The sequence below is a fragment of the Coenobita brevimanus genome, chromosome 93, assembly GCF_032717465.1.
Source record: "Coenobita brevimanus isolate Jiangsu-jjx chromosome 93, ASM3271746v2, whole genome shotgun sequence".
Taxonomy (NCBI): Eukaryota; Metazoa; Arthropoda; class Malacostraca; order Decapoda; family Coenobitidae; genus Coenobita; species Coenobita brevimanus.
Window position 1 is genome coordinate 51,003,287 of NC_137046.1, and position 25,275 is coordinate 51,028,561.

General features: G+C 41.6%; 1 protein-coding gene across 3 annotated transcripts in view; it reads right to left on the minus strand.

Annotated features, from left to right (window-relative positions):
- LOC145412596 (protein C-ets-1-like) overlaps positions 1-25,275 on the minus strand; it is a 550,754-nt gene that overhangs the window by 311,612 nt on the left and 213,867 nt on the right. The gene's annotated exons all lie outside the window — the stretch shown is intronic.

Here is a 25,275-nt window from a genome sequence, read left to right on the forward strand (position 1 = left end):
AGTGAGGAAGCCATGCGAAGTGAGAGAGAAGGGGAATATAAAAGTAGACGGGCTTACTAAGAAAAAAGAAAAAGAAAGCTGGTAGAGGAGGGGAAAAAAAAGGGGGGGGGGGCAGTAAGCGGATGTATGAGGAAGATGAAACACGATGCAGAGAAAGGAAAATATAGAAGAAAGGAGGAAGTAGAGAAGGATGGACTAACCGAAGAAAAAGACGCAATATTAAGAAAAAAATATTAGGGGCTTAGCATGAAGCTATAAAGTTTATCAATTTACGGTGGGAGAGGTTTGAGGTTATCAGGTCAGTCTTTGGAAAGTTTATTAAAGCATCAAGTAAAGCCAGGTGATTGTTAGAAGTGTAGTAGCTCAGGATAAGAGGGTACTGAAAGAGTGTATGGGGTCAGTGGGGTGTTTTGGGATGCAATAGGTTTAGGAAGGTGGTTACACAGATACACAAATTTTTCAGCCCTAACAAGGTGACCTAACCTGAGCACTCATATGAAAAATCACGCTCTAGGCATGGAAGTATAAGATGTGCACAGCAGACATACCGTAATTCATCATTGTAAAATATGTCTGGGTTAGCTATACAAAGAACATGGAAGAATTCAGTTAGGGAAGTAAGGAAGAAACAATGGGTCATGAGATTTGCGAAACTCAAGAGATAAACCACACTACTCTAACTTGGCTCAAAACTGCTGTCTTTGCATATTCAGTGCTGAGTTATACCAATTTTAACCTTAGAACATGGTGCTAGTCATGAAAGAGCGATATTCAAAGGATGAAGAGCCAGAACGTTGTCTTCCTTTGATATTAAGCTACGTGAAATCCGCTGAAATTTGACCAAAGTCTGGGGCAAGTTAATGTAAAAAACTATATAGTGGATGCGAGGTCACAGGCGTCGCAGGTCGTGGGTGCGCCGACGACGGCATGGGGGTTAGAGGTCACGTCAGTCAGTTCCCAGAGGGTGTTCAGGTCACAGCATATATAACACGTAATGACTGTTCAGAGCGGCGTGCATAAAATGTGAAGCTATTCGAGCATCAGCTGAGGTTGTTTGTGATGCAAGGGACACGAATATATGAACCCTGCTGGGTTTTGAAACTGCCTGGGTCTACTGTCTATCTGTCTGTCTTCGCATCGCCGTTTATCTATTTTCCTGCTTTCCTCCCAATATCTTCGTTTTCCTGTATAAATAATTAATTATCTACTTATCTACCTACATACTTAGCTAGCTAGTTACTTAGCTATTTGTCTGTTATCTTCCACCTCATCAACAGTCATACATACTGCATGTGTATAAACAGTTTTGCTGTTCTCGCAAGTAGAAAACCATACTGAAAACAATCACTATCTAGTTGTAACTGTCTGGCAGTATCTTGGATGCAAGCAATGTCACTACATATTATGTCTTGGATGCAAGCAATGTCACTACATATTATGATGGTGGAAAGTTATCGCATACAATGTCCTCTGTCTCTTAGTCTTTTTATGCTCAAGTAATTAAAATTTGTTCACATATACTTCTCTCTCTCTCTCTCTCTCTCTCTCTCTCTCTCTGTCATCCGAATGTTATACAAAAAACTCAATTCTCTGACCAAAACCAGTTAGTATGCTCAATAATATTATATAGAATTTTGTTTCTTGAACCAAACTGATGCCAAGGGGAGGGAAAACATTGTCCATCTCACAAATTATTACCATAACAAAAGGGTGTTTGGGTGGCAAAGCCTGAAGTTCATCACAACAGTGTTATTAACATTTTCACAATATTTACTGTGAGAGAAGAAAGCTGACAAAAGGATAACAGCTGTGTGCACGACGGCCACTCATTCCTTATCAATCCTATAAAAACTGAAAGTAGAGTATCTTCAGGGTATTATGGTAAGCTGGTAAAACAAGAGATGGATGTCAGAAACCCCAAACTCTGATGAAATAATATCTTTAATACGGATAAGAAATAACACCTGCAAAATACGGCATAGGGTCAGTAATATGGATGACACCAAAACAGTGACACAGGACCACAAAGATGACCTCTAAAGCCAGTGAAATGGAACCACTAAAGATGGGTGAACCCTAAAATCAATGACACAGGGCTCCTTGAAACTAATGGCCCAAGAAACACCAAGATGGACGACCCCGGTACTCACGTGAGCGGCCATACAGGTGTGCCGGACATTCCCCTGCCTCGCCGCCCCCACTTACCTGAGGGCAGACAAAAAAATACACGTGATTAGAACTGCCCTCATTATCATCAGGCTCGGGCACTGCTGTTGACCCTGCCGCTGCTCTCCCTCACCCTCAGGCACACTGTGAGGGAAAAAATTACAAACAATGATAGTGAGTGGCTAAAAAATTATACGCGTGAACCGGTTCGACAGGTAAGGAAAAAACAAAATTAAAAAAAAACAATTATGACCTGTTTTGGTCAATTACTGAAATCATGTTGAAAGCGTATATGAAGCTTGCAATGAAAGATAACCAAATTAATATCTTTTAAAACTCCAGATATGTCATGAGGCCAGAAATCTTGCTATTAACACGGTGGTTCCGGCTGGAGCAATGACGCTAGAGAAGGGAAGTCGCTATCTGCCGGACGCAAGAAATGGTGCAACATTTTTTCACATGCTTACAATAGCAGATGTGTGTGTATATATATATATATTGTTCATTCTTTTCTTTACGTACGTCGGAGTAAAAAGGCGAATTTGTTGCTTTGATTTTTTAAAAATAGAACAAGTCAAGAAATTTCCACTGATTTGTGTCTCCTCGTCAATAAAACATTACGAAGATGAAAATTCAATTAAATTCTTCCCATTGACGTCTAGGTTTCATTTACTGCAACTACAAACGACGTTTTAAACAAAACATCAAATCATAAACATCAGCATCCAGTTTTATGTTACCCCTTCAAGGTGCTGAAGTCCCGAGGCTAGACTGCCGTAGACCAAGCCCAAGAACATTAACTTTAAGGGCAGGTGACCGACCCACGACCCTGGAATCTTACACAATCGGACAACCACCAGTCCTTTGGGAGATTGAAACCCACAGGCACAAGGCAAGGCCATCACTCTTGACTCTATCACTTAATTGTAATCATTGCACTTCTTGACACAAAGGCTGTCCATTATCATCTTCACCTCAACTTTCTACAGTACCGCATACTCAAAAGGTTCTCTTAATCCATATGCTGTAGTATGATGTGTCTTGCAAATATATATATATATATATATATATATATATATATATATATATATATATATATATATAATCATCTCATCAGCATTTTGAGTGTCCACTGCAAGACCGGCCTATCCCAGCCGAAGCGGGGACGATACAGCCAATGTATCTCTACCAAGTAGCTTAGGCTGTCTGGTAGAGATTGTATGTAGGGTGAGAAGCGCTTTTAAGTGTATTGTTGTGTTGGAGTGACTTTGGATGTGTGTGTAGTCTGTGAACCAAGTGTAATCGGCCCGCGCAAGCCGCCTGGGTGCAAACATACTTTATAGTATGCGACACTGGTTCAACCACAGCACCCCTGATGTCCGCCAATGCAGTACGTGGCCAGAAGAACGCTCCCAAAGTTTATTACCCTGGTGGGGAGCGAACCCTCGTTCTGTGTACGAAAACGCGCACTTTACCACTGTACCACAGAGGCTTCATATATATATATATATATATATATATATATATATATATATATATATATATATATATATATATATATACTGTATATATATATATATTCAGTTTGGGGAAGCTTTCTTGTTGTGTAAACTACATAAGTATAATGCATCTATTCCACAATTTGCGAATCCCATTAATCTTTCTTCCTCACGGTAATTCTTATCTGCAGACAAGCCGAAAGGTCTGTAAGTGGTTCACCTGAGTTTTTTTTTTTTTTTCACCTTCATGGAAAATTCCAATATCTGCTCTTGGGGACCTCTGAAAGATTTTCTTATGAAATACAAAGCTGTTAAACCTGAAAATATGAGTTGATTTAACATGTCAGCTGTTGCGTTAGAGCCCTAACCTGTTTACAGGATAAAGTATCTCAACAACAGTTAACTGTTTTAATAACCTTTTTGTTTCATATTTTGTCATTTTAATGTTCAGTCTTATTCGACTGAGAAACATTATATGTATATGTAAGAGTGAAGACAAATTTACAGACAAACAGTCTTATACATAGCTCACCCCTAGGAGCGAATACAACTATCCCCAGGGGCGCAGCCACGACTTCTGTGAAGAGCCCCTCCCCCCTCCCCCAGCCACTAAGCTAATTGAGATTTATTACAAGAACGATATTCACTACTGCATTTAATCTTAACATAGCTCGTGCTGTCAGGACTCAAATAAATGTTGTAAACTTATAGTATCCTAATAACAGGGGCTGAGTGGATATTTTAGGAAGTATCAGGCTACGTAACAAGTACAAAAAAAAAAAAAATGTGGTAATGATCTCACGGTGGAAAAACAGAGTTTATGCACTAAGGGCGAGTCTATAATTTTCAGGAACGCAGAGGCGCTGGGAAGGGTCCACACGTTGTTTCGCAACCAAGAGCCGAATTTGAGCAATAACTATAGCACTAACAAAAGGGCATTCTGGTAATATCTGAAATATATAACTAAGCACCTGAAGGACAAAATTAAGGAATCTCGTTTTGATATATTCACCCTATTTTTATCCGAATTAGAGCAAGATTCAGGTTCTGTCATGATGTCGTATTCATGATATTCGTTATGTTGTGAAGGAGACACAGTACACCCTCCCCTCCACATGTCACTGCCAGGAACCTAGTTTAAAGGAACTTAAACTGTACCTTAACTCATTTACTTGGTTTTTTTCTTGCTACCATAGGGTGTTTTCATCCAGTGATGGGATTAGGATCAATCTTCCTTAAACCCCTCAGTTCGAAGAGTTAAGTATTGCATTACTGTGCCTTAGCTGCCATAAGATAATTTCATTCCGCTAATGAGGTAGTAAATACTGAAGAGGTTAAACCTGTTGCCTCGATAACTATGATACCAATGATCTCTACGACAAAATTTATTTACCATACTCCACTACGGTGCCTTCATGACTCATTAACCCTACAGTTCTGCATAAAGTTGCAGTTCGTTCAGTTTGCCATTCTCCTCTGTAACCATTACATCATCGCCAACTTAACCCGATGTCGTATTTTTGGTTTTAATCATGCTAACCCTAGACGATTTTAATATTTCTTATTTGGAGACCTCTCTCAGCCTGAGAGTAAATGAAATGTATATTTCATCTCCCAAATTAAAAAAGTCTAACCTAAGCTGAGTAAAATAATCCAGAAGCAACAAGAATAAATTATAATTTTTATTTACAATTAAAATTACGTCATCGGACTGAATGAGTTCATTTTTCTCCGTCGGTGACATCCAGACTGTAACCTTTACTCCTTCAGTACGATGACGTCTTTTCATCACATTCTTGCCATACCCACGCGATTTTGTTCAGTTCAGGAACACTTGAGATGAGTAAAATGTTTGTACTGGATAGAACAAAAATTTAAAATACACCATCGTATATCTACCTATCTTTATCTATGTCTATCAGTCAATAAATCAGTCAGTCAATCTTTCTATCTATCTATCTATTTATTTATCTATCAATCAATCAATCAATCAATCAATCTATCTATCTATCTATAAGCAAAAATGCATCTCTGAGTAAGAGGTGTCACGAAGTGTCCTAACCCTAACGAGAATACGACCAGCATGCATTTCTGCCACAACATCCTCGTACCCGTCTTTCCAGCACCAAGATATCATCATCATCACTCACCTTAATACCGCTGCTTCTCTCCTAATGAATAACCAGCTCTACACATCTCCTTCACTGTAATCTATACGTCTCATCAATCCTACAATTTTTTCACTACAGTCGTCTCCTTGTCCTTCCTGCACTGAGGCAACAAATTCATCACCAACCCACTCACACTCATAATTACTCCACTCACATTTATTACCATTTCACTCCAAAATTCATTACCTCTCCACTCACATTCATCATCAGTCACTCACCAACACTCCACTCACATCCATCACCATTCCACTCTTAAATTAACTCTGCTTGGTTCTCTCTGACAACCTCCTCCCTGCCTCTTCAACACCAAGACAGCAGTTCACCACCACATCACTCCCACATCGCTACGTTTCTTTTCTCTCAAGGAATCTAATCTTCATCTCCACCTTTCTCCTCCACTATAACCTTCACGCCTCATCAAATCTACAACTTTCCCACTACAACCTCCATCACAACAAATTCATCACTGCCTCACTCTTACATTAATACCGTTGCTTCTCTCTTACGGAATCCAATCTGCTAATTGAAGCTCCGCGCCGCACCTGGAGAAATTAATCCACTCCGGGGCTTGACATTTTCTCGCCTTCTTGGCCGCCAGAGCGACATTAATACATTACTCGCCTCACCTCGCCCAATTTTAATATCATTACAGCAATATTAATTCCAAAGGCATTCACCTGATCAATTGCCAGAGGTAATTTACACAGCGGCATCCTGTGCTGCTCTGCGCCCTTGGACAAAAATGTTTTCTTTATTCTTAAGCAGAAATTAAGCAACAGAACAATGACAAACTTTAAAATATTAATCTCTGCCACCTTTATAAAATCGCTACTTAGAACGGAATCTTTCTAATTAACAGGAAAATACATTACAGATGTAGTTTCAAACAACAGTGAAAACAAAACCACTAGCACGTTATGTGATTTTAATATTTACTAAACTTTCAAAGAGCAAAACCTCAACTACGGGAAGTATTTTTTTTTTCCATCTCTTAAACCCAAACTACATCCGGAGGCATGGGCCGCAACTGCGCCCAAAGATGCTCATTCCTAAGTGTGAACTGACTTACTTGCATTATTGAGGATCCTGTGAGTGTCCAGCCAGACAGACTTGAAGTCAAAGAACTGTTCCGAATGCTTCATCTTGACGGTGCGGGTGCGCAGGAGGATGGGCACCGGGCAAGCGGGTACCACCTTGCCCGTCCCCTGCGTCAGAGTCATCAAGGCGCCCTGTCCTGCCACAACTGCCCACTTAACTGTCCCGCCTGCCTGACACACGGGCTGGGCTATGACACGGGGTAGGGTTGTGACACGGGTTGGGGCTGTGACACGATTTCGTTGGGTATACTTAATCAATGAAGGGTCACTGTGTAACACCTGTACTCCAGTGCAACGTACACAGAGAAAGTCGAACTACCAACTATATTAATGTTTTCTGTGTTGGCCAGTCTGTATTCACTAAAAATATCACGAAACTGTATTTGCCTGTTCGACGACAGTTGTACTATAAGTTGATAATGCAGCAGATACTTGTCTGTCACAAAACACGTTCCTTATGCCAGTATTTCTTTTAGGGTCTTCCTAAATGAGCAAAATGTTGTAATTTATGCATGATTAATATTTTGAAACCAATCAATATAACCATCTTAGGGTCTTCCTAAATGAGCAAAATGTTGTAATTTATGCATGATTAATATCATGGTACCAATCAACCTAACCATTAAGAATCTAGAGACAAATGGGTGATGTGGGCCGTCATGTAGTTAACTGTGGTGATGGTTTCCGTGTACAGTCGGAGATAAAAGTTCGCCTAACATTTTACTTATTACAACCGTCACTTCTCTCTGTTGACTAATATACCTAAGGTGGGAGATGCTTGATATGCTTCTATGTTCATGGATGGATCTCTTTGACATGATGCGTCAGGGAGGAGTGTTATGGAAATGCCTTAAGTGCAAAGTACACGAAATTTTGCTCCTGACTGTATGTGGCAGGTGCTAATTACTTAGACCGGCCGAGACACACCTGCGTCACGAAGGTCCGGCCAACACAATTTCATGCTACACAAATCAAGCCGAACAACACACAGGCTCATCCAGTCCGGTTTGCTAGTAACAGTGATTTAAAAAAAAGGGGGGGGGGGGCACAAGTACAAGTCGCAGAGGGGCTTTTCATCTGTTGCCTGATACTTTGGTCCGCGAGATTAGAAGGACGGGGGCAAAAGTAGCAGGCAATATTCAACTCCTGCATGCAGTATCCCCTACATCACTGCAGGACTGGCAGAAAAGAAAAACAACGTTTTCACAAGACTAGAATGAAAACAATGCGATTTTAAAAATGCATATTAAAAAATCTGTAGAGAGAGCTAGATCATCCAAGTTTCTCCACTCTCCGAACAAAGGCGGTGAAAATATGAGAAACAAAAATGATCAAGGTTTCTCTTCCCACATGGTGTAACCCCATCATATTCCAAGCTATTACCGAAATATTAACGTGCCGCCGTGAGAGTGAGGTGGCTCGCAAAAATAGTCTAAGCCTGTCTAAAATGGCACAGCAGTTTCTTCCTGTGAAAGGGCGGCAATTTATGTATGATTTATGCGCAATAATGGAGGGTAGCGATGTCAGTGCCATTACTCCTTTTTTCAGGCCCTGCTTCGAGAATGTAGCCCCAGTGAACTTGGAAATTTGTATTACTGTCATATTATATTGTATTACTGTCGTATAAACTGTATTGTGACCACATAAAAACGGTCTTCTGTACTGTATAAATCACTGTTGTTTAATGATTTTTCACGGAACGCCTAAATTACCCGAAAAAAAAAAAAAATCATTGGAAAAGGACGAGAGGAGAGAATATAAGTAAAACAAGCACAGTCTATCAGTTCCTACACAAGAACACATTACATTTAAACTACACTGTACTAAAACCGGACCTCTCTCTCGTTTTTTTTTTTTTTTTAGGACAACCAATCGGTACTTTTTGTTATTACAGATTTTTTGTACCTTTTAGCGTGAACATGACATGAGTGACTAATCACAGCAGGATGTGTTCATGTTTTTCTTAACTCTACATTTTTCCTGAGGCACTTTTTCCTCCTCTCAACCGTCCTTTAATCCCTGTTCCCATTAACTTCTCCCTCTCCCTCCCTCTCAACTCCCTCCATCAATCTCTAAGCCCCAGTACATTTTTTTTTTTAAGTTACCATCTCATCTACCCCTCAACCTCCTCCATCCAGCTTCCTTTTCAGGGCCACCCTACCAATTCTCGTTTTCCCCCACCAGGCCCCCATTTCCACAAGCACATCCCTCTCTGGCCTTTTCTCTCCCTCTCGCTCACCCCCATCCCCCCATGATCCACCATCCCCTCCACTATTTATTCTCTAGGTCACCATTTTAACCCCCTCTTTCTCCATGGTATCGCCCTCACCACAGACACACTCTCTCTGGTCCACTTTCCCCCGTTCCTTCACCCCTCTTCCCCCATAACTTTTAGCTCATCATCCAACTTTATTTTTCTATGATCAGTTTCGTAACTTCTTCTAACTCCTTTTTCAGGCCAGCACTGGAACTCTCTTTCCTTGATCGGGCTTCCTTCTACACAAGCACATCCCTCCATTAACATTTTCACACGCTTCTTACATCCCATCCCAGACCTCATCCAATTTCTTCTTTTTCTTATTTTTTTCTTTCTTTCTTCTTCTTCTCCTCCTCCTCCTCCTACTCCTCTTATTATTATTATTATTATTATTATTATTATTATTTATTATTATTATTATTATTATTATTATTATTATTATTATTATTATTTATTACTATTATTATTATTATTATTATTATTATTATTATCATTATTATTATTATTATTGCTTTCTTCCTCTTTCTCCTCCTCCTCTTCTCCTTCTTCCTCTTCTTCTCCTTCTTCATATTGACTACTTTCGTAACCTCCCCCCCTTCTAACTTTTTTTTAGATCGCCTACGTAACTCCCTCTTCCCTCCGCCATGCCCCCTTCAGCACAAGCACACCCTTCTCTGGCCGGACGCAGCAATATTGACCATTTCCAGAAGTTAGCGACTCACCAGATGTCATTCCCCCGCCTTTCCTGCCCACGCCGCGAGCCGAAAATGTGATCACCGCCGGGACTGTGGATTTTGATGTATAGGGTGAAAACAGCAAAGAGGAAGAGGGAGAGTCAGGAATGGAGAAGGAGGAGGAGCAGGAGGAGCAGGAGGAGGAGGATGATAAAAAATTAAGAAAAGGGAGAATGTGGCAGAAAAAGTTAAGGAAAGATGAATGGAGGGCAGGTATCGAGGAGCCGGCAGCAGACGAAGAAAGCAAATAGGGTGTGCAGGGCATGAGGAAGAAAGAACGGAAAAGAAAAAAAAAAAGAAAAAAAGGGAAGAAGCTGAAAAGGAAAACGGAAAGTTGAGAGGAAGACACGAGAAGGAAGGAAGGAGGGTGCCGAGGAAAAGGGGAAAGACTTTGAGGAGGAAGAGTCAGAGCAGCCAAAGGGAAGTACGTGGAAGAGGAAGGAGGAAGTGAGGAAGAAGGATGGATGGATAAGAATAAATGGAAGCGAGGAAGTGAGTTGATGAAAAAAGTAAATGGGTGTGAACACGATGATATAGCACCAGGAAATTATGGGATGAAGGTGATTTGGGGGGGGGGGGTGAAAGTACAATAGATCAAAACTGACGGGGCAAAAAGGAAAGACTGAAATAAACTATAAATGGAATAAGGATAAATTGAAAAAGGAAAAAGAAATGGAGAAGGAGGAAAGAAGTGAAGCAAGAAAAAAAAACTTAAGGGGAAGAGAGGGATGATGGGTGGAGGGGAAAAAGGGAGGAGGTGGGGAAGGAGGAATAAAGCTGTGAAGAAGGAATGTTAAAAAAAAAATATTGATGGAAGTGAGAGAAGAGGGCGAAGGAAATAAGGAGGGAAGAGGAGAGGGGGGAAAATTTAAAAGGAAAGACAGGAAGTGGAGGAAGTGATGAAAAAACAAAAGAAAAAGAAAATTAATGGAAGCAGAAAAAAAAGGTAGAGGAAATTTAAATGAAAGAGAAAGCAAGGATAATGATAAAAAAAAAAATGTTTAAAGAGAAGAAGGGTGAATGAAAAATTATGGAGTGTTTACGATCTGTGAGAATGGATGAAAAATGAAAAATGAAATGAAGTTGAAGGAAGGCTGGAAAGGGAAACTGGAAAACACTAAAGATGAAAGGAAGGTAGACAGGGACAAAAAATGACATGGAGAAGAAAAAAAAATACAGACCATTATCATAAGGAAGTAAAGGAGGTGAGAGAAGGATAAAAACAGACTGAAAGTAAATGGAGAAGGAAAGGAGGGAAACAAAATTAACTGAATTAACAGATTAATGGTGGAAGCTAATAGACTAATAATAATAAAGAAACTGAAGAAAAAAAATCAGAAAATAAATAAGAGAAGGCGCACCTCAAAATTAAGAATAAATAATAAAAGTCATACATACGAGAAATATTGTTAAGGAGGATTAATAAAAAAAAGAAAAATTGCTAGAATGACCAAGAAAAAGGAGGATTAATAAAAAAAAGAAAAATTGCTAGAATGAACAAGAAAACGAAGGATTAATAGAAGAAAGAAAAAATTGCTCGAGTGAACAAGAGAAAAGACTACTACAAAAACACAGTGAAACTGCTATCAGCAAATCGAGGAAAGACACACAATAGAATCAACAAGTGAGTTATACTGGCTGAAGGAGTTGTGTCCGTAATTACCAAGGAAGTATGAAGGAACCACACAATGAAAAGGGCAACGTGATGTGATTCAGACACTAATTTTGGCTAACCTATCGGTATTATCAACAGGGTAGTCGCTCAAATATAATACTGTACCGGGTGTGCTCTGATTTTTAGATCGCTGCTTTCATTTATTTTTTTTTTTACAATATAGTTCACCATCTCACCCATCATATCCTCACTGGCACTAGAATTATAATGCAGAAAAAAAAAGTATGTATACAAGTAGTTTTCTTCTGATAAACGTTACTTCAGTATGAAAGTGTTTTACTAGATTACGTCGTTTTTACAATCACAACTGATTGAAATGTGACTTTCGTCATTCTCATTGTAAAAAAAAAAAAATTAATTAAATAACATAATACGTTCAAGACCAGTTATCCGATGTTTCTGAAGAAGTCATGGCAAACAAATGAGACAGACTGTGGGCTAAGTAGTGCTGGCGGGGCTGACGCTGCCTAAGCGCCATATCTGCTACCGAGCTTTTCCCGCGCTTATTCCTGGGTGTCCAAAATGCATCAGTTTAATAACCATTTCAGTCCGCTGGCGTAATTTTCATTCTGTTCGTGCATTCTGAGGACGACTTTAAGCAACTTACGAGAGACTTTTCGAACTGGGAGAAGTAGATATGGCCTTCATATGTTCCTTCTCTGCTGGGGGCCCTCCTGAATTATACAGTAGAATGCAAAAGGGCGTCACCTTATTAAAGAAATTAATCACACCATTTTTTTTCCATCCCAATTTTGAAGCATCTGGAATTTTATGACAACATTTACTTTCTGTGCTCATTTATCTTTGTTTGTTCGTCAGGTTTGCCAACAATGGATGAGTCTCTCCCGGATCTGTCACTGGATAACACCCACGGATTAATGTGATAGCTGAACCCAGGAGCAGTATTACAGTCCACTTCTTGTTAGTTTCAGGAATAGCCACCATCACCACAACACCACCGCCCTCATTAACTGTCCCCCTACACACACACTAAACAAATAATCGAAGTAAATTAGCACAAGAGTTTCAGGAGCAGTGTAGTCGGTAACTCTTCTCGATCCTTACCAAGACAAACAATGTGCGATTTTTTACGAGTTGCCTGCTGCTCACTTGGGTATTGCAAAATCTTTCCTCCTCGGTGCAACTCACTGTCTGTTTAATTTTTCAAGTGCATAGTTGTTCTTGGAGTCTTTAGGCGCTGCAGGAATAGGAGAAAATTGTAATCAGTGCCAGAAAGTTCTGTCACGGAGCTGATGACGCTGTGTCACTGAGCTGAACCAACTGGCACCCCCTCCCCCTTATCCTACACTACCCCCCCTTATCCTACCCTCACCCTCCGATCTCTCCTCCCCCCTGTCCACCCCTGCCCCATTATCCTACCCTCACCCTCCTATCTCTCCTCCCCCCCTCCGTCCAGCCCTCCCCCTCCCTCTTATCCTACCCTCACCCTCCTAGGCTATCTTTCCTCCCCCTCCCCCGTCAACCTCCTCCCCTTTCCCTCCTTACCGTACCCTCACCTTCCTATCTTTCTTCCCTCCTCCTCCCCTGGCCACCCCCTCTCTTCTCTGGTCCCTCTTCCCCTATCCTCCTGCTTTACATTCTGTCCATCCTTTTTCCCTACCATATCTTCCTATTCATATTCTCTACTCCTTCCTATGCACTGTTATCCCAGCCCACCTTAGCTATCCATTCCTTATTCACTTCTCACATCGCCTTTCATACTCAACTTCTCAACATCCTCTCTGTCTTTCACCATCACTCTGCAAATACATTTAGCAGAAGTACTACGTGTGTCAACTGCTCACTGAAGCAATATATGGAAATCATTATTAGTACACTGTTCACTGAAGCAATATATGGAAATCATTATTAGTACAGAACACGGATCGTACTCTTATGGATACTGATTCTGAAATGTGTCTGCATAATAACAGTAACATTCACCTAAATAAGTTTTCTACTTTATATTTAGGCCAGCACAGAAATAAAATTACGGAGAAAGAACCTGAAATTATTTACGTGAGCAAGAGAAACAGCCTCAGCTGTCAGCATCGTAAGCCAATCAGCAGCCAGTCCACAGATAACAGAGGAACCAGCCAATGAGAACCCGCCCCTGTGGTAACCGAGGACAAGCTAGTGAAAAACAGTTCAGGGACCGTATTCATAAAACTTTCTGGACTCTGCTGGGTATAAAACAGTGTTTATGTTTTTATCTTACTCAATAAAGCCTCCAGACACTTCAGAAGTAACTCGGGTGAATAATAACGTGCAAAATACGACGAAGCAAAATTAACTCTGGTAGTAGCAGACTTTTACAGAGGCTTGTTTATCGTCAGAAATGGTTAATGTCTTTAGTGAACACCAGGCCAGGGCTTCACTATCTAAGGTTAGCGGTGTGTCCAGGCTGCAGGGGCTCAGGTCATTTCTGCCCCTCCATTGGCATATCACCCCAACCCATACAACATCAGGCCAACAGAAAGAAGCACAACTACTGACACAACTCGTGATTAGAATTTCAAACATTACGATATTTTCTCGTTAGTAAACATGTTATCAGTGTGGAGCGGAAATGGTGTGTACAAAACTGACGAACTCTGTGCGCCACATGAAAACCAATGCCTAACTCAAGCACACAACAGCAAAGATAAGGTAGTTTTCTTACAACGCGTGGCATAAATATAGACAAGTATTAAACATAAAAATCTCGACATAAAACGCAGCAACACTGAAATAAAGTCAGAAACGACTCTGGATAAAGAATAAATGGTGACAATAATGAGCGGCCTACGCGGCCGAACCAGTGTGTGTTGTGTGTAAAGAAGCGCCCTGTCTCGGCACCGGGCTGACTATCACACGTAAGAACAGCTGTCATCAGGGGAATCCGGAGACCTATACCGTAGATGGGAAATATATGCGATTGGCTGGGTGAATGTCTGGGTCTACTGTATAATTATATGGACACTGACAGAGATGTAAACTGTGCGGGCATAATGAATATGTGCAGGGGGAACGATGTTAGAGGGTAATCAGTGGTGTCTGGGGTCTACAGGTATAGTAATTGAGGAATATAATCAATATGATAAGCTGAGTGAACGTATGAGTCTATTGCATAACTGTATTGATGGAGAAAGGGATATAAATTTGCAAGAAGGAACAGGAGTGACCTGGGGCATCCGAGGATATACCAGACCTAAATGATATCAAAGCAGAGGAAAAATACAGGTTAGGCCAAGTGAATGTACGGGTATACTGTATAACTATCTGGAGTATATGGGTATTGATATAAGGGCAGCTGTGATCAGGGGTATCCAGACTAAACTGTACAAAAGCTGAGATTATACAGTAGAATTGTCTGAGTCAGTAAGTGGGTCTACTGTAAAGCCATATCAGATGGGCAAGGATAGTATAATTTAAATAGACGGGGGACGACGGGGATAGAAAATATATGTATGCGTCTCACTGAGAATATACCAGCCATCATATGTGGGTCATACTAGCAGAAAATATGGGTCACACTGCCAGCATACCAGTTTATGGGTCACAATATATGGGTCGCGCTGGGGTATATATGAGCTACACATGAAGAATATACGTCCAACTTGTGGAATTTATGGACTAAACTGGAGGAGGGAATAAATATACAAGTTACACTAGGGATTACATGGGTTACACTGGGGGTACAAATATATGGGTCGCGCTGGTGGAATATATGGGTCACAGTATATGGGTCACACTGGAGGTTTAAGTATATGGGCCACACTGGGGAATACATGGATCACAATGGCTGAGTCAGCAGAACAGCGGTGGTGGAAGAATATACTGATGATGGCAGGATTTTCTCTTTGGCTTGGAGGGAGAACAGGTACACCTCTTCCAGATTTGGGTGAGGGGAGATAATTGCTATAATATAACCAGGTAGGTTATATTTCAGATTCAGAAAATGCACACACACACACACACACACACACACACACACACACACACACACACACACACACACACACACACACACACACCATACACACACACACACACACACACACACACACACACACACAGGTTTTACCTAGAGTTAAATCCTTTAGCAGCCATGGACGTACTAACAAGAACAATTTTGGTGGGCTGAAGGATATTCTGGCAATCACTGCGTTAAACACAACCTCGATTAACCCTTCCTCTGACACAAACAACCTTAAGTATTATATTTTTGCCAACATTGGGCGATTTTATTCAGTTGGCTTTATTTCTTAATCAGAGAGTTACTGAGCTTCAACGGTGTATCTAATAACCCTCTCCCACTCCCGCTGAGCCTAATTCAGAGCAAGACAAAATAACCGGAGTGACACCATTACGACCAAGAATGTTTAAATGGGTCATATACAAATTTAAGGTGAAAATCATCATGTGTAAAATGTTGTTATGTCAGAATGGTCAGGAAACAATAAAGAAAAATGAGTCTACTAAATATATGGCTGCTGCAAAAATAATTATGACAAACAAACGATACAAATAAGCCATGTCAGGTGAACGAATAGTGTTGCTGAAAACGACTGCTTGTGAGGGGTATTAATGGTAATTGAGCAGGTTATGCAGGGTCAAGGAGTGGATCGCGGAGGGGTGCGTTCATCATGGGTAAATATATACAAAGCACAATCTAATCTAAACTTGCAACATATCTTTGACTCATCAAAGTAGCGTAATGAAAGCCTTGGACAAGTAAGCATCACTGCCAGGATTAAAGAAGCAGAGGTTCTCCAAGGCTCTAGGAAGCTGGCAGACTTGGGGGAGTGAAGGGCAAGACCTGGACGGACGAAGGATTATCATTATTATTCCAAGACGGCAGCAAAACCCAGGTGGTCAGCTGCGGCGGGGTGATGGATAGTGCCAGGTGGTCGACGATGAGGTAAGGTGGTGGGCTGAGGGGAGGAGAGCGGTGGGGTAAGGGAAGGGAGGTGATGCGGGGCAAGGGAAGGGGGGTGGTGGGTGAAGGATGGGGGTGGTTGAGTTAGGGAAGGGATGAGGTGGAGTGAGGAAAGGGGATGAGGGAAGGGGGGTTGAGAGACGGGGTGTGGTGGGTTGAGAGAAGAGGAGCTGAGAGACGAGATGTGGTGGGGTGAGGGAAGGGGGGTGTTGATGTGAGGGAAGGAAGGTGGTGGGGTGTGGGAGGGGGGGTTGTGGGGTGAGAGACAGGGCGTGGTGGGGTGAGGGAAGGGGGGTGGTGGGGTAAGGGAAATGGGGTGGTGGGGTGAGGGAAGGGGGGATGTGGGGTGAGGTAAGAGTGGAGGTAAACAGTGCAGTGTTGGTGGGTTGGTGAAAAGGATAATGAGATGAGGACAAGGTTCCGTGAAAAGATGGGACGTTGGTGAGTGTACGTGATGCAGAGGTGGGTAGGTGAATGATGGGTCGTTCTGAGTAAGTGGGAGGGCATGGATATAGGGTGGACCTGTCAGGAAAAAAAATGTATCATGATGGAAGGGAGGTTGGGAAGTGGAAGATGCAACAGTGAATGATGGGTATTAGGTAAGAGAACATTGTGTGGGAGAGGAACGGTGTCTGATCGGATGGCGATGATGTGAATGCGTGGACTGAAATCATGTGGGTGAGTGGAGTGAGGTTATGTGTATGTCTGGACTGAACCGAAGCGTATGGGTGGATATAGATGATGATAACAGGTCAGTAAGATAAAAGAGGGGGAAAATGTGTGAAAACTGTGTATATTTAAACAGTGTGATTGTTACACGACGGAAGTAAGTTACATTATAATCGGCGTGGGAGACTTTGTCGTGGCCGACTTCTGCCTTAGTGATGTATCTTGCATATTACATCTTCTTATTCTCCTGCAAGCTATTTTTTTGTTTTTATACTGACACAGTTTGTACAAAAGGAAATAAAATGTGATTAAGCAAAATAAATCGCCGTGAAAAATATGTTATGAGATCCCTAAAACAACATGTCCCAGTGAGTAAGTGATGGGGATGGTGGATCTGCATATAAACAATGAACGTGACAGATTAACAAAAGCATCATCCCAACCGCTGTCAAAGGCACCGCTGCAGCCATTTACACCGGGAGGAAGCCTAGCCTCAACACTAATTCTGCCTGCCAACTGAGGAAAGGAGCGGTAACGAAGCAGCCTACTAATTAGGGCTTTAACTTCATTTAGATGTGAGGCGGGCCAGGGAAGATGCAGGGACCGAACAACATCTGGCACAAGACCCCGCCGCTCACGTCTCACACCGGCAATCTACACCTTATATAAACACACCCCAAGCTGATTGTTCCGGACCTCAGACTTCTCCTCTTTATTGCTCAATGTCGAAAGATTATGCAGTATACTCGTTCACATAAAATATTCTCCTACTTGCCACACAGCTGAACTTATTAGTTTGGAAGCCAATAGCCTCTCTTTTTGTTGTCCAGTACCTTGAAAATAAATTTTGATAGTTTAACGAAATAAAAACTCCTGCCCTACTCGGCACGCTAAATCTTATATAAACACACATAAAGTTACTTCTTCCAGAGCCTTTAATTTCTCCTCTTTGTTGCTTAATGATTGAAGAATATATAAAACCTTCGTCCTATCCTTCAGATCACTGAAAACTTTACATGGCTAAAGTTATTGTTTCAGGAACCCAGCAATATGAGAAGATACAAGAGCCTACCTGGAAAATTATTAATGACATCGATACAAGTTATGGCACACAATCGTAGGCTCTAACTTGGAAATATATCAAAGTGATTTCTTTTGATAAATTAATTTCACAGTATCCTTAATTTTTTTTTCACTGCGATGTTCGACCTTGGCCATTATACTCGTACCAACATCAGACAATTATACTTAGGAGTATGAAACTATATGCGGCTAAAGATTAAACGCTTACTTTACGTCTTTTGGTAATGCCAATTTCATTCAGCTACAAGAATTCCTAAGCAGCTGATATGCCAAGTGACAGCATGAGTGACGTCATCGTAACTACCGAAAATATGTTAGGACAAAGTAGATTACAGACAGGAAAGCTAGTAAGATGATATAAGGTAGTGCTTATTGAAACCATTAGGACAGATTACATGAATTAGAGAAAGTGAGAGGGTGCGTGTGCGAGCAGGCCAGGGAGACCCTCGGCTCCCCCACGACCACCCCACACACGCCACGAATGACACCCGCCCTCAGGACCGCTTTTTCTTGCATGTATTAACTCTAACCATCCGATACTTAGAGGTCCATCCCACGGCTCAGGGTAAGCTCTCGACAGCAGCATAATTGATGGCGGGACATAAAATTAACCAGTGGAAAAACGTCACTGAGCGATGCGTACCATTATAGCCGTAACTCAAGCATGATTTTATTTCTAAGAATATTGTTGAACACTGTTTATAGTTACCTTCTGTGATTTCGTTTTCCATCTCCCTAGTCTCAAACTCTCTTTCAACATTATCACCCCCTTCCTTTCCACCTAGCACGCACTCTTGTCCACTGTATACATCTCTTCTTTGCTATGTTTCATGTTTCTTCCTCAACTATATATATATTACATTATAATTTCATTCCTCCTACTCCTCCTCCTCGTTAGATATTTTCTTTCCTGTCTCATTCACAGCCTCTTCATGTCACTGCCATACTAAAAAAAAAAAAAAAAAATCTCATTCCATTAGTACCCTTACCTCATTTGAATACACCTAACCCTGCAACTGCTTCGTATTCTTAGTCATCTGACACAAATAATTGTTTCGGTATCCTTACCTCAGCCGGGATCCTGCCTTCCACTTCTGCACTCCATACACTCTTCTTCTTAAGCTTTTCACCGTGGCCCCACATACCCAGACTTATATCCCTAATTCGAACGTCATCTCCGGTAAAACTTCTTTTGCACAGCCCCATTCATCAAAGTTCTTCTCCATAACAGCCAAGTTTCCACCATATAAACACTGTCTCCAATCCTTTCCTTCATGGCTGATTCCCAAACAGTTCCTTCCTTCTCTTCCCATCTTCACACACAACCATCACAATCAGTACATTCTGTTTTCCTCAACCTCTCCCTCATTACAGCCCCTTCCTTAAGAACAGTTCCTTCGTCCGGCATATCCATGTCTAACCTCTGTACACTCACATTCTTGCCTCCGAACACTAACGCTCCTTTCATATTTTATACATTCTCTCATTTCCCACTCCACATCATAACACCCCACCCCTATTGCACAGATCTCTCTCTTTACAGTTTATCTCCCGTTTCACACCATGCCTCTGTACACATTCTCACATCCCCGCTGAATCCCCAAATATCCTCGTCCTTGCTTAATCTGCATACACTCCTCTAGCAATCCTAATTCAATCTTGATAAACTCTCTTAGGTTCCATCCCTACTCTCTTGTGTCTCCACCCAACCTCATTACTCCCCTCTCCCCAGGATCTCCCATACATACACTTTCTCAAAATCTCACTCAGTCTCCATACACTCTCTTATATCCCGAATTAACTCTCACATCTCCGTTCAATCTCTTCCATCCCAGATCCGCTCTCTCACATCTCCACTCAATTTATTCCATCCCAGATCCACTTCACATCTTCACTGAACCCCAATACATCCCCCTGCCTCCGCCCCCCAGCCACCCCATCTTCCACGCGCCTGCCGTGAGCGCGACGCTATTTAGGCCCTGATTAAATCTTCACGCCTCGTCAGGGTCATCCCCCCAAGGGTTTTATAGTCCACTCCGCCTGCCACTGCGACCGGTTTAACGACCTGTAATGCGTACCGCCACTCCATTAGGCCACACTACTGATGCTACTCCGATTATATTCCTGATATGAACATGGGTGTGAAATAATTGTGTTTTGCTTAATTATTTCGCGATCACTGGTGATGCTATTAAGATAATATTATCTCTTATCTTATTAGGCTTGCACTATGCTCCTAATTCACTAACTATAAGGAAGGAATGCGCACACAGTTGCTATCCATCATTTAGCCTTCACCAGCGCGAGACAAGGAAACTCATCGACCATCGAATTATTTTCACAGTCAGGAAAAGTTTGCTGTGGACAACAATTCCGTCCTCTTTATAAGATACCAATACTGGCTAAAAAAAAAAAAAAAAAAAATCTTGAACACACCTTTGAGAATTGTGGATTAAAATGATTATGACAATAATTACGTAATAATGAAGCGTTTAGGTAAGTGAGGTAAACATGACACCGAAAATTTAGGAAATAATAATTATGAAGGCTAATTAAGGGAGAGATGAGAGTACAAACCGAGTGCAAAGCGAAAGTGTAAAGAGTCAATACAATGTCGGGGTACAAGATGAGAGCAAGATAAGGATGCAGATGAAAGGACTGGGTAAGAGTGCCAGATGACGACGTAAGATGTGGGTATGATTCAAGGGTAAGATGGGTGGAGAAAGACGGGAGGTGAAGTTAACTGACGGCTCGAGTATGGTGATCAGCAAAAGGTGTAAAGTGAGGATTTCAAGTCAGGCATCTAATTAAGAGTCAGGGTGCCATATAAGAGTGAAGAGACAGGTAAGGGTGATGATGCCAGGAAAAAATGAAGGTGCCAGGAAAGGGTGAAGATCCCAGCTAAGGGTGTGAGTGCCAGGTATGGGTGATGGTGCCAGGTAAGAGCGATGATGCCAGGTATGGGTGATGGTGCTAGGTAAGAGTGATGATGCCAGGTATGGGTGATGGTGCCAGGTAAGAGTGATGACGCCAGGTATGGGTGATGGTGCCAGGTAAGAGTGATGGTGGCAGGTAAGGAGGATGGTGCCTGGTAAGGATGATCGTGTTAGGTAAAGATGATGATGCAAGGTAAGTGTGATGGTGCTAGGTAAGGATGATGATGCCAGGTAAGAATGATGATGCCAGTGCCAGGTAAGGATGATGATGCCAGGTAAGGATGATGATGCCAGGTAAGGATGATGATGCCAGGTAAGGATGATGGTGCCAGGTAAGGATGATGATGCCAGGTAAGGATGATGATGCCATTCATGAATGATAATGCCAGGTAAGGGTGAGGGTGCCAAGTAAAGGTGATGGTGCCAGGTAAGAGTGATGGTGCCAGGTAAGAATGATGGTACCAAGAAAGAGTGACGGTGCAAGGTAAAAGTGCGGAACCAAGACCGAAGATGCCAAACAAAAGAAATGATGCATAACACAAAGATGGCAGGAATGACAGGCGAAAAGAAAGGAGAGAACGGAAAAAGGTTAAAATGGGAAAAGTGGATGTAATATAAGGAAAAATGTGGCATAAACAATAAATATACGTAAGAAAACCACGTGAGGGACGTGTGAAGGCAGTCAGAACGCCACAGACAATATGGTACAGAAACAAAAAATGCGAGTGAGTCAAACGAGAAAAAAAAATAAATAAATGATGCCAGATGTTACAGTTCGTCCACTTAAACTTGGTGGAGATTTTCGTTAATTTGCAGCTTCTTTCCCGTAGATGAATAGCAGAATAAGACAATCCGATAGTCCTACCTCCTTTTCATAGCACTTTTTCGTGACTAGAGCCGTATTCCACTGTTAATCTCTTGTTACAACTAAGCAACTAAGATGAAGAGACGGCGATTTTAACCGAAATTAAAGTGGGCAGAGTATGGTAAAAAAAAATCAGACGAGGCAAAGTCAGAAGAGAATAGCTGCAGCAGTCATGTGAAAAAAGCAGACGCAAAACTGACAGAGTACCTGGAGAGATAAGAGTGAAGGTGAATCAGGTGCAAAGAATAGCTGATGGTGCAAAGAAGGGAAGTCAAGTGAGAAAGTTAAGAAATGGGTGAGTTTGCCAAGTAATGGGATTCTGGTGGGTAGGTCAGGAAAGGGCGTCAGGTCAAGAAAAAAGTGAGTCAGGTTACAGGAACACATGAGGGAGTCAAGCTTAGAAAGACAAAGGAGCAAGTCAGGCTACGGCGTATACGAATTGAATTAGAATATGTGAATGCCAGAAGTGCAGGTGAGGGAGACAGGTTAGGAAAGATGAGAGATTGATATGCATGTTAAGTTAGGGAAAATTTATGTTAGGCTAAGACAGATGAGAGCCAGAAAAACACGAGAGAGAGAGAGGTTAGGACAGGTGAGGGAGTCAGGTAAAGGGGGGGGGGGTGACTAGGTAGTTAGAAAGATGTATTAGTAAATTAGGCTAGGTTAGGTCAAGCAGGTGAGAATCAGGAGGGCAGCAAATGAAGAAATTAGGCTAGGACAGGTAGGGGAGTAAGGTTGGGAATGGCGAAGGACTTAGGTTAGCACACAAGGGAGATAGGTCGGACAAGTGGGGAAGCCAAGTTCAAAAGAGACACAGGATTAAGTTGGGTTAGGTTAGGTTAGGTTATGTTCCGATAGGTGAGAGTAAGAGGGGCACAGGTGAGTGAGACAGGTTAGGAGGACAGGTGAGAAGGCCAGGTGTCCAAGGCCTGAGGGACGTGGCGGCAGGTGAAGCGGAACAGCCCAACAACCTATCCTCCATAACCATTCCCTCCCCATCATCGGACCAGCCCACCACCCTCATTATAACCTCCCGTCTCGCCATCATCTCTCATTAACTTCTGATCTCCCCTCAACACTCGTAATCTCCAGTAATGTATAAACCAGTATTCATTATTTCCAGTTCGTAATTCCTAGTAATGGATAAACCAGTCTCCACCTTGTCCACCACTGTCTTGTCTGCTGGAATGTTACGTACGAACGTCCCTTACTTATCTCTGAAATATCTCGAAAATTCTCTTGACAATTTAAGTGACATCTAATCTTTTATATCTTTCGTCTATCAAATAAAGTTTCTATATTGTTCACTGCCTTTCCAATATCAATTTTTCTTCATGCTCCGTCGAACCTCTTCTTTTCCTCCAAGCATGTCCCATTATTATTTCTCTTATTGTCATGTCGAGTTATCCCTCTGTATTTGAGATTTTCACCCCATTTTTAACTTTCCTCCACTCTCTTTAGCTTCTTTGCTCTTCCACACATTTATTCCCTTTGTTAGTTTAATTGGTGATCCCCTCTTCCTCCTCTTAATATTTCCATAATAGGCTCTTTCTTGCTTCCTTGTTTTTTCTCCCTCTATTACATATAACTTTTATTCTCTTTTCTGTCATTATTTCTTCTGATTCCACCATTAGGTAAAAATCAGTCTCTCTTCTCTTGCACCCACTTTTTTTCCCCCTTCCATTAACCAAACTTCAGCCCTTGAACCAAAGGACCAACTGTATTTTGATCTTGCTGTTTCCTCACTATTTCTTTTGCAATCACTTCCAGTCTTTTTCATCTTCTTTCACTCACCTCTCCCTAGTTCTCAAAGATAACCTACACTACACAAACTACTACAATTTTCCTCTCTCTGATTTTATGATTTTCACACCGTGGTTTTCATACTGCATTTGCTTAGTTTCTTTCTTCTGCTTTCCTTCTTCTAAATACTTTGCAGCTTGATGTCATTCCTGTATATCTTCACTTGGCTTCAAACTTATCACAGCTGTTTCTTGAGCCAATACCCCAGACACCTAATTCACCTTTTCACTTTAGGCCTTTTAAGTAGATTTACGGGATCGAACGTCAACCATATCAGTACACAAAAATCGGACTCCTATGCCCTTGTATGTTCATCAATCATCATAGAAATTTGCACAGAAGTATGGCAGTGTAGTGTGGCTGTGTGAAGACCATCCTGCATTCCCTTGAGCATGTTAGTACTCTTTAATTATTCTTATTTCTTGCCTCTGTACTCGGTGTCATTCCCTCCTTGTCCCTCGCTCGCTTGCCTGTGTCCAAACTTACAACATAATTCATTTTCACTTTTCCACTCCTTTGCCCCAGTCTGTTTCTTCGTTTTTTCATCTTCATTTTTTTTTTTCAATTCAGTACCAGTTTTTCTTATCTTGTCCATAACATCTTTTTCAATTACTCCCAACCTATATTTACGATAATTTTCTCATCCTTCCGAAAATATGGCCAATGTTCTTATTCCTCTCTCTCTCTCTCTCTCTCTCTCTCTCTATTATTCATACCTGAATCATCTCCTGGTCAGTATTCTTTTTAATCTCATATTCAATAGCTCAATTTCCTCCATTATCTCTCTCTCTCTCTCTCTCTCTCTCTTTTACTCAAACTTATAAAACACAATTCATTTTCTCCTTTCCTCACCCTTAACATTGTTATTTCTAATTTCTGCTTTTACATTCAGTATCAATCTCTCTCACCTTGTCCCTATCCTTGTCTTATTCCATTTTCCACGCTTAAAACACAGAGTACCTCGTGTTCTTTTTCCCTTCCCTATTCTTTACTCCTTCTAATAATTTCTTTTACATTCAATATCGATTTTTCATACCTTGTCCCTGTCCCTCTCCTTGTGTCATTACCTGGACTTAAACCACACCTGTCTCCCGTCTCCCCTTGCAAATAACACACCTGGGGGAAACACCTGACAAGTCCTTCGCCCGCAAGTGAGGCTGGGGCAGGGGTCCAATAAAGGAGAAGCAGTTCCAATAAAGGATTAATGTCTGCAGTTGCTCTGAAATACACCCACACCTCTGGAACCAAAAGCGACAGCTGGGACTTCGTTGTTCTTGCACACACACACACACACACACACACACACACACACACACACACACACACACACACACACACACACACACACACACACACACACACACACACACACACACACACACACACACACACACACACA